The sequence below is a fragment of the Heteronotia binoei genome, chromosome 8 (genome assembly GCF_032191835.1).
Source record: "Heteronotia binoei isolate CCM8104 ecotype False Entrance Well chromosome 8, APGP_CSIRO_Hbin_v1, whole genome shotgun sequence".
Taxonomy (NCBI): Eukaryota; Metazoa; Chordata; class Lepidosauria; order Squamata; family Gekkonidae; genus Heteronotia; species Heteronotia binoei.
The window spans coordinates 50625892-50642666 of NC_083230.1; the positions used below are offsets into that span (position 1 = coordinate 50625892).

Genomic DNA, 16775 nt, shown 5'->3' on the forward strand with positions numbered 1-16775 from the left:
GAAAAGAGCTCTGTGGGCCTGATTAAAGCCGTGGGCAGACCAGTTCTGGCCTGTGGGCTGGACATTTAACACCTCTGCTCAATATGAACAGTCCAAAGTTCTGTGCCATTTCTGCCATAATTCCTACCTTTCTTTTTATGTAAAACAATTTTTATTATTCAGCAACATTAATCGATTACTATCCAAAGATAAACATCAAAATATTGCATCATATTTCCCATCTCCCTCCCCCCTTTCTGTGACTTCCCCGGTGCATTCTACTTAAAATATAAAAAGAATAAAAGGTAATATTAACCTTTTTTAAAAAAAAACTATTTTTAAAAAAGAATTTATAACTATAATAAAATACAAATAAGAGCAAAGTCACTTACTAATATTATTATCTACCTTAATTAATAATCCATTTATAGTATTATTATACTTAATTCTTAACATTTGCCTATCTTAATTATAGTCCATTGGTCCCAAATCTTATAAATGAAAAAACATTATATACTTCTATAATTCCACTATAACTATAACACTTGATAGCACTTTACTTTAAAAGAAAAAATTAACCATTATTAAAAATCAAGTGTCCTTTCACTTTCCAGTTTTTCAACATACTTTTGAAATTTCTCTCATTCCTTGTTAAACTTATCTATGTCAAGTTCTTTTAATATTCTAGTAAGCTTGTCCATTTCGCTCCAATGTATAATTTTCATAATCCAGTCCCATTTTTCTAGTATTTTGTTTTGCTTCCAAAACTGCGCATATAATGTCCGTGCAGCTGAAAGCATGTACCAAAGTAATGTTCTATCTTGTTTTGGAAAATTTTCCATTTGTAATCTCAACAAAAAGATTTCTGGTGCCTTCTTTTTATTGTAACCCAAAATCTTTGTAATTTCTTGCTGAATCATTTGCCAAAATCGTATAGCCTTTTCACAAGTCCACCACATGTAATAGAAAGATCCTTCATGTTTTTTTACATTTCCAGCATCAATTAGACATCTGACTATTCATTTTTGACAGTTTCTTAGGAGTCATATACAATCTGTATAACATTTTAAAACAGTTTTCTTTAATATTATTGCATGTCGATGTTTTCATAGAGTTCTTCCATAAATATTCCCATTGTTCTATCTGAATGTCTTTATTTATGTTAATTGCCCACTTTATCATTTGAGATTTAATTACTTCATCCTCTGTAAACCACTTCAATAATAATTTATATACCTTCTAAATCATTTTTTCATTATCTCCATTAGGAGCATATAATCCCAATAACAAAGTTCTTTTGTGGTTTAACATCACTTCCACTTCAATAAACCTACTATCATCGTCTTTAAAGATCTTTTGGGTCCAAATCCTGCTTCACATAAAAAACCACACATCTTCTTTTCTCCTTAACCAGTGAAAAAAATTCCAAACCTAATTGCTTATTCCATAAAAATTTGTAATCCAATTGTTTGATATGTACTTCTTGTAAACAAATAATGTTACACTTTTGCTTCCCAATCCAATGAAAAGTTGCCCTTTTTTTTTGTGGTGAATTAAGTCCATTTACATTCCAAGATAATAATTTGTAATCCATCATGATTTTCTATATTTAATCTGTACTCCCAAATTCTTTATTTTCCATCAAAAATTTCTCCATATTTTGAACACTTGTGATGGTACATCTCTTCCCTTTGTATTCAAAACTCACACCTTCTGGAAGAATCCATCTATATCTCAGTTCATTCTTTCTCATCTGATCAGTCAGTTTTTTATATGGTTTTCTGTCGCTTAGAAATTTCCTTGGTAATTCTTTCACGATTCTGACTTCACTGCCCTCCACAACCAAGTTACCTTCATATTGTTTACTTAAAATTCGACCTGCCAGATCTCTTGTCACACATCTTACTACCACATCGCTTGGTAATTTATTTTTCCTTGCATATTCTGAATTGACTCTGTAAATATAGTCATAAAAATAGTTAGTTTCTTCAGGGTCATCACCAACAAATTCAGCAATAATCCTTATTATGTATGTTCTTAAATCCATTCCATCTTTTTCAGGCACCCCTCTCAACCATACCTGATTCTCCATTAATTTGCAATCTTGCAGTACTGCTTCTTCCTGCATTTTTATAGTGGAATCCACTGTATTAATTCTTGCATCATGGTCTGTCACTTTATCTTCATCATCTTGAATTCTTTTGGATATTGCTTTAACTTCTTTAGTGAAAACTTCTATATCCTTTTTAAATTCCTTCTTACATTCACTTACAGATTCTTTAATCACCTTCACCAATCTTGCCTCCATGACATCCATTTGTTCTTTTTTTCAGTTTTTTTATCTTCTGCTAGTGTTTTGGCTTTTGTCTGTATCTGTTTCCCTGGCTTTTGAGCTGACATTACTGCCTTCCCATTATAAAAATAGGTACCAAAGTTGATGTCACCAAAGTTCTTTAAAACTGTACAGTCTTATAGATCAGGACATGCCCTTTCAGGCAAGCCGAAAATCGCCGTCCTCCTAAGCTCCAAAGCCAATATATTAATTTTTAAAACTTTGTAATTTCCAAATAATGGCTGCCAATGTTTCTCTATGATTGTAATCCTAGAGAGGCTTAGAAGGCTTACTTTTTCCCTTCTCTTAATGGCCACCACTTCCCTTTCTTGCCACGAAGTCTCATTCTCTATGGTAAAGAAGTCTTGTGATATTTCTATGATGTTACTTCCTGTGACATCTTGTTGTTCTGCAGTCCTCTTCTAGTTTCTGAGGGGGTAGCTGACCACAGGTATGCATAACAATTTCAATTTCCCCTTTTTTAGCCATTACTTTAATTTTCTCAGTTCCAGTTTTCCCCCTCCTCCTTCTTCTTTGTTTAAGTGTCTTATATTAGTATCCAGCCTTTTATTTTTCTTCCAAATAAATCTTAATTTAGTCCCAGAGCAGTAGATAAAGTTCTTTTACCTTTTAACGATGTGATCCTTCAAAAAGCACCGTTCAGATTCCCTTAGATGTTAATTAGTCCCAAAGAAGCTTTGGCTCATGATGAATTTAAGTTGATTAAACGACTCCAGATATCCTCTGTAGAGAGACTTCTGGGATTTGACCTGAGCTGACCTGCCTCTCTAAGGGGGGCAGACTGGAGCTTTTGTTCAGAGTAGTAAAGGGCAAATGTTTGCCTTCTGCCTACTTTTCTCAGTGAGAGATTAGTCTAAGATATGCACAGGAAACTTTGAGGTGATTTACCTTGGCTAAAAGGGAGTCCCGAGGGGGGGGGGGGGGGCTCCTTTGAGGGACCCCCGGAGAAGAGTTGCATATTCATCATCTGCAGAAGCTTACAGAGTCATTTATTTGACATAAGCTTGACAAGATCCTAATCTTCTTTGAGACTGCTAAACATCTGATGCTGTACGAGACCAGCGTTGATTTGGATAACCTTAGAAAAAGGTACTGATTGTTATCTACCATTCCGGGACTATTTTAAAGCAAACAAAATAATATTAGAAGGTGGGAAAGAGAAAGTTTGAAAGCTTGGAAGAAGAGAAGAAGGGGTGAATTTTGGACTTTGTTAAATTAAGGACAGTGTTAAAAATTGGAAAGGAATTTATTGTTTTGTCTACCTGTGGTCGTGGAGTGAAAACACCATCGTCAGAGATCTGAAGTTTCTACAGCAACACAGGAAATACGTGAAGTATCATGAGACTTTGTTACCAGTGAGAACGTGACTTGGGGCAAACAAAGCAGGAAGTAATTATTGAAAAAGTGAATCTACTCTAGGATTATATTACCATAGAAAAACATCTGTGGCCATTACTGGGAGGCTAAATTTTTTAAAAAATTAATATCTGAGCTTGAGAAGGTCGGAGGACGACGAAATTAGGCTCATTTGAAAGGGCAAGTTCTAATCTATCAAACCTGATAGTTGATATTTAATTTGGTAATATCAAATTTTTCGCTGTTTTTTTAATGTCAGAGTCAAAGGTAACCCGTGCAAGGGCTGCCTCATTGGAGGAGATGCAAGATCAGTTGGAAGCAGTGAAAGCTAGGATGATGAAAGGGGTGGAAAAGATGATAAATGCTTGCAAAAAAGAACTTTAAAAAGATATTGAGGACTTTAAAAAAGAAATGGAAGAGCTTAGAAATGAAACAGTGATGGTGTCAAAAAAAGTGCAGGAGGTAGAAAGGAAAGTTAAACTCCAGGATTCCACCTTATTAAAAATGCAAGAAAAAAAATAACAATCCATGACTGTAAATTGATGGAGACACAAATACGTCTGAGAGGAGTACCTGAAGAAGAAGGGACAGACTTAAAAGAACATGTAATAAAAATAATTGCTGATTTCTTGGAGGAAGATCCTGAAGGGACTAGAAATATGTATGATTATATGTATAGAGTGAATTCATCATATGCCAAGAAAAATAACTTACCAAGAGATGTGGTTATAAGATATATGACAAAAGAAATGGTGAGGAAAATCTTGAATAAAAATTTTGAAAAGACATTGATAGTGGGAGGAAGCAGAGTAAGAATAATGAAAGAATTGCCAAGACAAGTGATAAATGACAGAAGAACATATAAGAAATTAACAGAAAAACTACGTGACAATGGAATGAGGTATAGATGGATAATACCTGAAAGTTTGAGCTTTGAGCTACAAGGAAGAAGGATTACAATTACAAATACACAGGAGTTGCGTAAATTTTATGAAGAGAATAAAGAATTTGCACCATGATGGATTATAAATTATTATCTTGGAATGTAAATGGACTAAATTCACGACAAAAAAGGAAGGCAATATTTCATTGGATTAAAAAACAAAACTGTAATATAATTTGCTTACAAGAAGTTCATATTAAACAAAAGGATTATAAATTTTTATGGAATAAACAATTGGGACTGGAATTTTTTTTAATGGCTGAACAGAAGAAAAGGAGTGTGATTTTTTATATTAAACAAGAATTGGAGCCAAAGATAAAGATGGAAGATTTGTGGCAGTAGAAGTAATAATAAATGCGAAAAAACCCTTATTATTAGGACTGTATGCACCAAATGGTGCAAAAGATGTTTTTTTTTTTAAAGACATTATAAAACAACTTGATGAAGTGACATATGACCAGGTCATGATTATGGGAGACTTTAATGGAACAATTCAGAATACATTGGACAGATCTGGGGGGGGGGGGGAATAATAAAGAAGGAAAATTGCCAAAATCCTTCTTTGAACTGGTTAAACAAGGAAACCTGGAAGATATATGGAGAAAATTTAATCCTGAAGTACGAGATTATACATTTTTTTTCAGCAAGACATAATACTTTTTCCAGAATTGACATGTTATGGGGTACAAAGGACTTAGGCCTTATAACTAAGAAAATAGAGATCTTACCGAAGATAGGTGCAGATCATAACCCAATATTATGGATTACAAAATTGTCTAAAAAAGTGAGAAGCTGGAGATTAAATGAAGAATTAGTGACATCTCTAGAAAATGAAACTAAAGCTTTCTTCCAAATAAATGATAAAGATGATATAGAATTTCAGATGGTGTGGGATGCTTATAAAGCCTTAATGAAAGGAATATTGATTACATTAAACAATAAGGACAAAAGGGCAAAAGAAAAACAGATGTTGGACATTCAAAATGAAAGAGAAAAGGGGAACTGAGGAAAAGGCCAGAAAAAAAGAAAATTATAAGGGAGGTTACAATACTACAAGCACAAATGAGACATTTGTTAAATAAGGAATTGGAATGGAACCTGAAAAAATTACAACAGAAGTCCTTTGAGGGAGCAAATAAACCTGGAAAGTATTTGGCCTGGCAATTGAAGAAAAAGAGAGGAAGTAAAATTATTAAAATTGTGGTTGATGGAAGAGAGATAGTACATCAAAAAGGAATAAAGAGAGAATTTTTCAAGTACTATGCTAAATTATTTAAAGGTGTTAAAGAAAAGCTGGAAAGGATGGAAGCGTATTTGCAAAAGATTAAAATAGCACCCTTAACTGAATATATGAAAAAAAAATTGAATGATCCAATTGAAAAAATAGAAATTGGAGCAGCGATTAATCTAATGAAAATTAAAAAGGCACCTGGGCCAGATGGATATACGGCAAAAAAATTTAAAATTTTTAAAGAAGAATTAGTACCAAAACTTCAAAAATTGATGAATATGATAAGAATAAAAGGGAAAGGGAAAATACCAAATACATGGAAGGAAGTTGTAATTTCTTTGATTCCTAAAGGAAGATATATATATATACACACACACACACACACACACACACACACACACACACTGTGGCTAATAGCCACTGATGGACCTCTGCTCCATATTTTTATCAAACCCCTCTTGAAGGTGGCTATGCTTGTGGCCGCCACCACCTCCTGTGGCAGTGAATTCCACATGTTAATCACCCTTTGGGTGAAGAAGTACTTCCTTTTATCCGTTTTAACCTGTCTGCTCAGCAATTTCATTGAATGTCCAGGAGTTCTTGTATTGTGAGAAAGGGAGAAAAGTACTTCTTTCTCTACTTTCTCCATTCCATGCATTATCTTGTAAACCTCTATCATGTCACCCCACAGTCGACGTTTCTCCAAGCTAAAGAGTCCCAAGCGTTTCAAACTTTCCTCATAGGGAAAGTGTTCCAGCCCTTTAATCATTCTAGTTGCCCTTTTCTGGACTTTCTCCAATGCTATAATATCCTTTTTGAGGTGCGGCGACCAGAACTGCACACAGTACTCCAAATGAGACCGCACCATCGATTTATACAGGGGCATGATGATACTGGCTGATTTGTTTTCAATTCCCTTCCTAATAATTCCCAGCATGGCGTTGGCCTTTTTTATTGCCAACACACACTGTCTTGACATTTTCAGTGAGTTATCTACCACGACCCCAAGATCTCTCTCTTGGTCAGTCTCTGCCAGTTCACACCCCATCAACTTGTATTTGTAGCCGGGATTCTTGGCCCCAATGTGCATTACTTTGCACTTGGCCACACTGAACCGCATCTGCCATGTTGACGCCCACTCACCCAGCCTCAACAGATCCCTTTGGAGTTCCTCACAATTCTCTCTGGTTCTCACCACCCTGAACAATTTAGTGTCATCTGCAAACTTGGCCACTTCACTTCTCACTCCCAACATTAAATCATTTATGAACAAGTTAAAAAGCATGGGATCTAGTACCGACCCCTGCGGCACCCCACTGCTTACTGTCCTCCACTGTGAAGACTGCCCATTTATACTCACTCTCTGCTTCCTATTACTTATCCAGTTTTTGATGTAAAGAACTATAGACCAATTTCATTACTAAATAATGACTATAAGATATATACAAGAATTTTGGCAGAACGAATTAAACAATATTTGATAAATTTCATAAAGGAAGACCAAGCGGGATTTCTCTCTAAAAGGCAAATAAGAGACAATATTAGAACTGTTGTAAATATTGTAGAATATTATGAAAGACATCCAAAGAAGGAAGTTGCATTATTCTTTGCGGATGCAAAATAAATAAATAAATGCAGAGAAAGCTTTTGACAATTTGAACTGGGACTTTATGCTTGCAGTAATGGAGAAAATAGAGTTGGGGGAAAACTTTATAAGAATGATAAAGGCAATATATACTGAACAACGTGCAAGGTTATGTATAAATGCAGATCTTACAGATGAAATGATAATCAGCAAAGATACAAGACAAGGTTGTCCGCTTTCACCTTTGTTGTTTATAATGACTCTTGAAATTTTATTGATGCAAATACAAGATGATAAAGAAATAGAAGGGTTGAGAGTTAAAGGATTTATTTACAAATATAGAGCGTTTGCAGATGATATAATGTATATAAATGAAAATCCTACACAAGTAACACCTTTGTTAGCTAAAATACAAGAATATGGAGAACTGGCTGGATTTTATGTTAATAAAGAAAAATCAAAAATTTTATGTAAAAATATGCAAGTAAATAAACAAAAGGAGTTGCAGAGACTGACAGGATGTGAAGTTACCTCTAAAGTAAAATATTTGGGTGTGGAAATAGCAATGAAGAATATTGACCTGTTCAAAAATAACTATGAAAAGCTATGGCGTAAAATGGATGAAGATATGATAAAATGGAATAAACTTAACTTGTCATTGCTTAGAAGAATAGCTGCAATTAAGATGAATGTTTTGCCGAGAATAATGTATTTGTTTCAAACTATTCCAATTGTGAAAGACAGTAAACAATTTAACAAATGGCAAAGGAAGATTTTGGAATTTGTATGGGCTGGGAAGAAACCAAGGATTAAAATGAAAGTTTTAATAGATGCTAAAGAAAGAGGAGGATTCCAATTACCAGAGTTAAGATTATATCATGAAGCAGTTTATTTAGTGTGGATAAAAGATTGGGTGACGCTATTGAATAAAAAACTTTTAGCGTTGGAAGGTCATGGAAATAAATTCGGCTGGCATGCTTATATGTATCATGGGAAGAAAAAGATGGATAGTTTTTTCTCTCACCATTATATAAGAAACAATTTGTTGAATACCTGGATAAAGTATAAGAAATATGGTGATGAAAGAAAACCATTATGGATCGTGCCAGCAGAAGTGATAAAAATAACAGCTGAGACTGGTGAGGAAAAATGGCTGTCATACCATCAACTATTGAAAATACAAAGTGGCAAAATAGAATTGAAAACTGCTATGGAGTTGAATAACAAATATGATTGGTTTCAAATGCAACAAATAAAGAGTTTGGTGGAAAACGATATTAAAACTGAAGAAATAAGACAAGAGCAAACAAATGGGAAAAGTTCTGCTTGGAAATAATGAAAAATTAACTTCAAAAACTTATAAGTTACTTTTAAAATGGTCTACAGAAGATTCCCAGTAATCAATCATGCACACTTGACGAGGTACTTAGTCAGTATGACTAGTGAAATCTCAAATGATTAAATGGGCAATAAATGTAAATAAAGAAAATACAGATAGATACATGGGAATATTTATGGAAGAACTCTATGAAACTTTCAACATGTAAGAGTATTAAAGAGAACTGTTTTAAAATGATGTATAGATGGTATATGACTCCGATTAATGGTCTCCTAATATCTACATTTGAAGATCTGCCTTTTGTAGACATTATATAGTAACTGAGACAATTCTGCCCCATGAAGTCAATCTTTGGTGATAATTTGAACATTGTAAGTAGATGAGAAATTTCTTCTTGCTATGACAGTTTTCCCAGTAATCAATCATGCACACTTAACGAGGTACTTAGTCAATATGACGACTAGTTTAGATAGTGGCACAATTCTGGAAAAATCAGTTGTGATCAGGTAGTAGAACACAGTAACATAGGACAGTCATAACAAAATTAATTGGTATCAGTTATAATTAGTGATAACTACTCCTTGCTAGATTATACTCATTATGTGTTTTGCCTTGCCCATAGTATTTAACTTCACTACTGTATAAAGAGGCATATTAAATTTTTCAAGATGGTGCACAGAAAGATTCAGGGGACCACTTGCATGAGTCTTCCAGCTTCTGAAAGCTTATCTAGAGGAGAGGAGATGCAGGTTGCATCCCAAGTGCGGTTGCCTAGCCCATATGTTATTTTGCATTATATTCTCTTTCTCCATCTAAAGTAGTATTATTTTAGCATATGGAAACATTTTCCATACACACACAGAAATGTATTTGGACCAAAAACCCAACTCAGTGTTTCCCATGCCGCCACATGCAATATACATTTCCAGATGCTATCAGGATGGCCAAACAGATCCTTTAGACATTAAACAGAAATCATTAGGATGTAGATGAATGATGGTTCCACTTGCAACAGACTATTTCAATCCCAGAGGCACTGAACATAAATCATTATATCAACTGAGAGTACTGCCAGTGAGGTTGGCTGTCAGAGGACTACTTCACAAATGGCATTATTTTTACACGGTGAACAGCCTTCAGTTCCCAGAATCAAGACAATACATCTAGCTAGATTACAAAATTCCTCAGACTTCATGTATTCATATGATAGTTCATGAGCATCAATCCTCCAAAATTAGAAGGTTCTTTCAAGAATGACATATGCATCACATGTTTCTTATATCAGCAACTGAATATATTGCTATATATTGGCAGTCAGCTCGTCCATTCTCAGGTTAGTCTCTCCTGTAATAAAATTAAATACAGAAATATAGTACAAATTACAGAAGATGAACCATGGAAACATTTCCCCCTTGGGGATCCCTCTAGTCACTTCTACGGAACTATTTTTGCTCTTTGGCGTCAGTCTCCTTATTTCCATAAATTGGAATCTGTCAAGCTCTACATTAACCTCTAGGTCATCCTCGTGGTTTCTGTGCTGTCCCACATTGGGAACTGTGTGTATACAAGCCACCCATGAAAAAGTTTTCCAAAGCTTTCTGGTGGACTAGGAACACCCCTTTTCCCTCTGATTGCTTTCCTGTCAAAACAATCACATGACCAGGAGGAGGGGCGCTACTCCCTCGGTTCCCTTTTTCTGCTGCGGAAAGAGGTTCTCCATTGCTTTTCTGGGTATTTTTCCTCATCTCGTTTTTGAGGCTGAGAAGACTTGTTTCTCTCATCAATACTAATTCTCATCAATGCTAATTCTATTGAAGAATAAACTACATTTAAAGAAGGAATGTTTCTGGATTTCCACTGTGTCATTATGACTCAAAAGGTGCCTTCTCAGGATTGGGCCAACTGTCGCTTTAGAATGGTGCTGTTAAACAGCCATTCTGTGTGCCTTATCTGCCTAGGGGTTCATCTTCAGTCTTCTGTGCATTCTCATTTGGGACTCCATCTACGCAAGAGAGGAATTGCTGTTGTGAGGAACTTATGGCTGCTAGGAAGGTCTACTCACTGGAGCCAAAGGCCATTCCAACTCAAACAGTTATGCGCTCCAGCACTGCCATGCCTCCTTCCTCAGTTCCTTCTTTGCCACCATCAGAATTAGTTCTTTCTGTAATGTGCTCTTGTGATTGTTGGTCTTCATGTGTTTTTTCTGCTCAGATTGTGTATTCCCCTGGGTATCGAGGCTCATTACAGACTCTTGGAGGTCTTTCCCCTTGAGGTGGTGTCCTCACCTGGAGGATTCTTTGAATCATGTCCCAAAAGGGATGATTTTAAAAATGTACAAAATGTAGTGCAAAAATGACCCAAACAGATGAGCATGGTTTATGCCTATTCTGCCTGGGTGAAGGTCGTAACATTTATGCATGTAGGACTTGTCAGAGGTTCATGTAGAAGGCTAGAACTGATCAGGCTTCAGAACTTAAGGCAGCCTTGTGGGAGAAAGCTCTCCTTTCCACTGATGCGCCAAAAACGCAGTTGGCTGCTGAATGTGCCAAATCACCTGTGGCTTCAATCCAATTAGTGCAGCATTCTGAGCCCCATTGGTGCTGGTCCTGCTCACCCTCTTCATTGGTTCTGAGAAGTTCCCTGGAACAGCCATCTAAATAGTCTAAGTTGAAGAATAAGGAAAGATATCCAGAACCAAAGCAGCACCGTCCAGCCCAGGAACCATCACCACCGATCGTTGTCGAAGAAATTTTGTCTCCATGTGCAGAGTCACTTCCCTTGTCCTTCTCTGAAGATGAATTAGAGCCTGAATGAGAGACACCATCAGTTCTGCCACCAGTTGGTTCTGGAATAGGGTCACTGATTCTGTGGCCTCTGGCCTCGTCAGCAGGTCTGTGACCTCCTTACCTCCTGCTTAACTTACTTGGCTGAGTGGGAAGGTTATTATGCACCATGATCAAAATCAGCCCCAGAGGCTACCCATCCATTTTTCCACCCAGAAGTCTGTTTCATCAGTCAAGGTGTAGAGAAAACCCCCTTCTCTGGTTCCGAAGCTGGAAGTAGAAGTGGACGAAGAGGGCCAAGGGTCTGAGACTGGAAGATCTAAAAATGTATGGTGAACAGATACTGAGAATGGCACATCACTAGATATAGAAGTGGCCATGTCAAATCACCATCCAAAAGATAAGATCTTGGGCTGGTTGTATTCTGACTCTCCTGGAGTGACTGCGTTTCCAATGATGTAAGACCTTCTTGAAAATATCCAGAAATTGTGGCAAAAACCAGCTTCTCTCCCAGCAGCATCCTGTTGTATGGATGGTTTTTATAGGGTTAGGCAGGATGCTGCTCTCTTCTCCACACATCTTCCAACATCCTCACTTATTACGGAGAAGATGCAGCCTAGGAGTCGCCAGGCTTATCATTAGGCCCCAACAGATAACGAGAGAAGGAGTTTCAGTGTGCTGGGGAGGGAGATCTACTCATTGTCTGTGTCAGATTACCAGGCAGCAGGGTGCTTTTTTTGAGCAGGAACGCACAAGAATGCAATTCCGGCTGGCTTGGTGTCGGGGGTGTGTGTGTGTGTGTGTGTGTGGCTTAGTATGTAAACAGTTCCTGCTGGGTTTTTTCTGCAAAAAGCTCTATGTGAAACAATCGTGATGTCATGGGGTGTGGCCTAATATGCAAATGAGTTCTTGCTGGGCTTTTTCTACAAAAGCCCTGCCAGGCAGTAATGGCAGGCTATCAGCTCTTTCTTTGGGAAAAACCCCATATTTAGAGCTGGTTTCCAAAGACAAAAGAGCACTGGCCAAACTCTTTCAGACTAAAACAATTTATCAGTCCGAGCAACAGATCAGTGTGAAGCAGTGTTGTAGTTGACAGCCGTACTGGGGGAGACCACATAGAGGGTTGAGATGTGCCTTTTGAAGGCCCTACTCTTTTCTTTTCTTTTCTTTTCTTTTCTTTTCTTTTCTTTTCTTTTCTTTTCTTTTCTTTTCTTTTCTTTTCTTTTCTTTTCTTTTCTTTTTAAAAGATGGATGCGACCCTTGCACAAATCAAGAAAACACCAAAGTCCCTTGCCAGTATACCTTTGGTACCCACACAACCTAGGCACAGGTCAGACCAGCGACAATAGTAGCAGCGTCTCTATAGTGGAGAACAGAGAGCAGCCTCCACAGGACATCAGCAGTATTTTGCTTCCAGATCACTCCTGACCCCTCAATCATACCATAGGAGAAGAAATGGTGCCCAACTTAGGATGGGGCCTCAAAAGAGTCTCACCATCCAGTTCCCAAGACCAACTTCTGACTAGATGGTTCCCTATCATTGGTTCTGTTTGGTGACCGGTGGGCCAGTTTCCAGAAGCTTGGCTCTGATTAATTCAGATATTGGGCCCTGGCTATTTTGACACAAGGCTATAGGCTGGAGTTTATTTCCTTGCCTCCATGCTGGGTGGCTGATACCACTATAGATAATTCCTTACCAGAATTAAAAAGAGAAATTAGGTGCCCTTTTTAAAAGGAGGGCAATCAAACCAGCACAGAATCCAAATGCCCCAAAGGGCTTTGATTCCTGCTTTTTCCCTGGTAAATAAAAAAGAGGGAGTTGGACAATATTAGATCTATGAGGTCTGAAATGTCATTTATCAGGTACAAAGATCCAATTTCAGATAGTGAAAGAGAACTATACTCTCTGGATTTAAAGCAGGGATGTCAGACATACAGCCCATGCATCTAATCTGGTCCACGCAGGGCTTTAATCCAGCCCATGGGTAGAACACACCCCCCCACTCCTTCTCCCATTAAATAGCTACTGGTCTCAAACTTTGTTCTGCCGATTAAACATGTGCAGAAGCACCCTTTAAATCTAAGAAAGAAGAGGGAATGTCACATATACATACCTGTTTTACCTCCCTTTTTTGCCAGAAAGATGTACGGAGGTTGAGGCAAGTGTGTGCATACATAACTAAATGCCTTTGTTCCTCTATAGGTGTAAAGTAGGGGGTGAGGAGGAGAAAAGCTGAGCTTGAGAACAATAAGAGCGGTTTTAATATATGCACAGCTGTCTTGAAAGGGATAAATAGGAGAGTATGAGTGCACTGTCTTTGCTTGTTCCACCATTCTTCCCCTGGAATCGAAGCAGAAGATTGAGGATGTACCCTTTGAGGACTTGTTGTGTATGGGACTCAAGTGAGAACTGAATTGGGTGTTCCTGCCTGATTCATTAGAGCCATACGAACGGAGCTTGGGGACTTGGGAACAGTGGGCAGCAGGGTCCAAATACCTGCTGCCCTGCACCAATCACACGTCCCCTGCTGGTTTGAATGATCCAATAATGTGCTTGCGCGGGAACCCTGAGTTGTATATAGTTGGCCCTGTTGGCCTAGCTCTCCATTCTTGGAGTACAGGCTACCATATGCTGTACTTAATAAAGAGCTGATGATCACTACCACCGCATCTCTTCCATGCATTGAACTCACTATATTATAGTGGCGACGAGGATGGAATCCTGGTGAGCAGTCCAGCAGCCGGCATCGCATCACTGCCTCTGCATCCAGCACCGCACCCCGCACTGTCACCGCTGATGAGATGACTGCTATGCCAGGAACGAGTGAAGCCTTCAGTGTGGCCAACCCGGAAAGATAGGAGACCTGGTTGGAGTACCACATCGAATACAACGTCACGAAAAAGGTGTTCCTACTCAGCTCCTTGGAAATGAACACCCTAGTGCTGGCGCAAGGCCTCATGGTGCCCAGGACCCTCAAGGCAGCCACCTATGATGACATCGTCCCAGCCCTCACAGCCCATTTTGTGCCACAACCAATGGTCCTGGCCCATCACTTCAAATTCTCCGAGTACTGCCAGCAACCCAACAAGTCCATGGCCGACTTCATCGCCGTACTTCGCCAGTTGTTGCTATGCTGTAATTTCCCAATCCTGGATGAAGCTCTGGGAGACCGCTTCATCTTCAGCCTCCGGGATGAGAAGCTGCTCAGGAAGGACAATACTGACCTTGCAAAGGCAATTAAGGAGGTGACGGTGTATGAAGAATCGAGGAAGGAGCGAGCCACAACCTCTGTGCATCGAACTGCCACCTCCTTGTCCAAATCGGAGGACTCAGGAGAAGACGACGTGCTCAAGCTCTGGCACGCAGCTCAAAAGCTACCACCAAGATGACCGACTGAGACTGCGCCTGCCCATGAGTGTGTCAGCTGCAGAGAGCCACACAAGTGTCACTCCTGCAGTTTCAGAGACACCGTCTGCCACCAGTGTGGGAAGATGGGCCATCTAGTGAGGGTCTGCTGCTCCAGAGCCAAGCGATCAACCCCGGGAAGCGCCTCCCGGCACAAACAAGGCCAATGCTAAGAGGCCACCTTCACAGAAGAGCTCCACTCCATCATGGCAGCAGGAGAACAGGTATGCCAACTTTCCATGCCCTCCCCAGGAAAACTACAAATCACTGTGCTAATTGAGGGCATGTAAAATGGAGGTGGACTCTGGGGCTGGACAAACTATAATCTCAGCCTGGACCCTCTGGCAGCTGTGCCCGGGAGGGGGACCCCAGCTGCAGCCATCCCCGTTCATTGTCCGGGACTACCAAAAATGGGAGATCGCAGTACTGGGAGTTGGGGTTCTATGGGTGAAGTACGGCCAATTCTCCGGGAGGCTACCCCTGGTAGTAGTAGAGGGGGACTTATGTAACTTGCTAGACCGGGTGTGGGTTGAGCCCCTGGAGATTCAGGTGACTGGGATACACCAGACCCCCACAAGGCCATGGGATGTTCAGAGCATCTGCAGGGAGTTCCTAGCCATTTTTGATGGCACTCTTGGAACATACACCGGGCCCCCCGTGTCTTTGCAACTAAACCCAAACATATAATCCATAAGGCTGAAGGCCTGGTGCATACCCTTCACCCTCAAACATAAGATCGAGGAGGAACTAGACCTCCTGGTGACCCAGGGTGTGTTAGACCCAGTTGCTAATGCCCGCTGGGAAACACCCATCATCACCCCGGTCAAGCCAGACAGCCGTGGCCACCTCTGCGCAGACTATAAGTGTATCATTAACAAGGTGCTGTAAAGCCATGCCTACCTAGTGCTGGTAGTCAGCCATGTGCTGGCATCCTTAGCAGGGGCGAAGATTTTTGGGAAATTGGACTTGGCCCAGAGTTTGTAGCATTCACATCGTGCCGGGACGAATTGTCAGTGCATAAGGGTTGCTTGTTGTGAGGAAGTAGGGAGGTGGGGTCCCTGGTCCTACAGCAGAGAGTCGTCACCGCACTGCACAAAACTCACCCGGGGATCGGGCGGATGAAGGCTCTAGCTCGCAGCTATGTCTGGTGGCCCAGGATCAATGACACTATTGAGTCTTGGGTGGTGAGGTGCCAACCATGCCAGGAGACATGACTGGCACCAGCACAACAGTGGGAGTCCACACGTAACCCTTGGTCCCGCTTACATATGGACTTTGCGGGGCCTTCCAGGGTCACCTATTTTTCCTTATCGTGGACTCCTACTCTTAAGTGGCTCGAGGTAGTCCCGGTGGCATCCACCTCCTCCCGGGCCACCATTACGGCCCTCCGCAGGGTTTTTGCCACCCACGGGTTACCAGACACCCTCGTCTCCGACAACGGGATGGCCTTCATGTCCAGGGAGTTCTAGAACTTCTGAGGCCAAAATTTGATCTGGCACATCCGGTCAGCCCCCTTCTACCTGGCCACCAATGGCCAAGCAGAAAGGATGGTGTGGTCCACCAAAGAGTCACTCCGCCACATCCTCAAGGGGATTGGGAGGTCCGCCTCACAGAGTGCCTGCTGGCCCAGCATATTATCCCCTGCACAGTCACCGGCCACAGCCCGGCCAAACATCTTATGGGCTGGCGACTGGCGACGCTCCTAAACCACATGCACCCAGACCCGCAAGAGGTGCCAGACGCGGTCCGAGCACCCAGAGGGGTTGATACGCATAGCCTGGTGTATGCAAAGAACTTTGG

General features: G+C 40.1%; 1 protein-coding gene across 2 annotated transcripts in view; it reads left to right on the forward strand.

The window, feature by feature from the left end:
* Window positions 1-16775, forward strand: part of LGR5 (leucine rich repeat containing G protein-coupled receptor 5) — a 147603-nt gene that overhangs the window by 79866 nt on the left and 50962 nt on the right. The window lies entirely within an intron of this gene.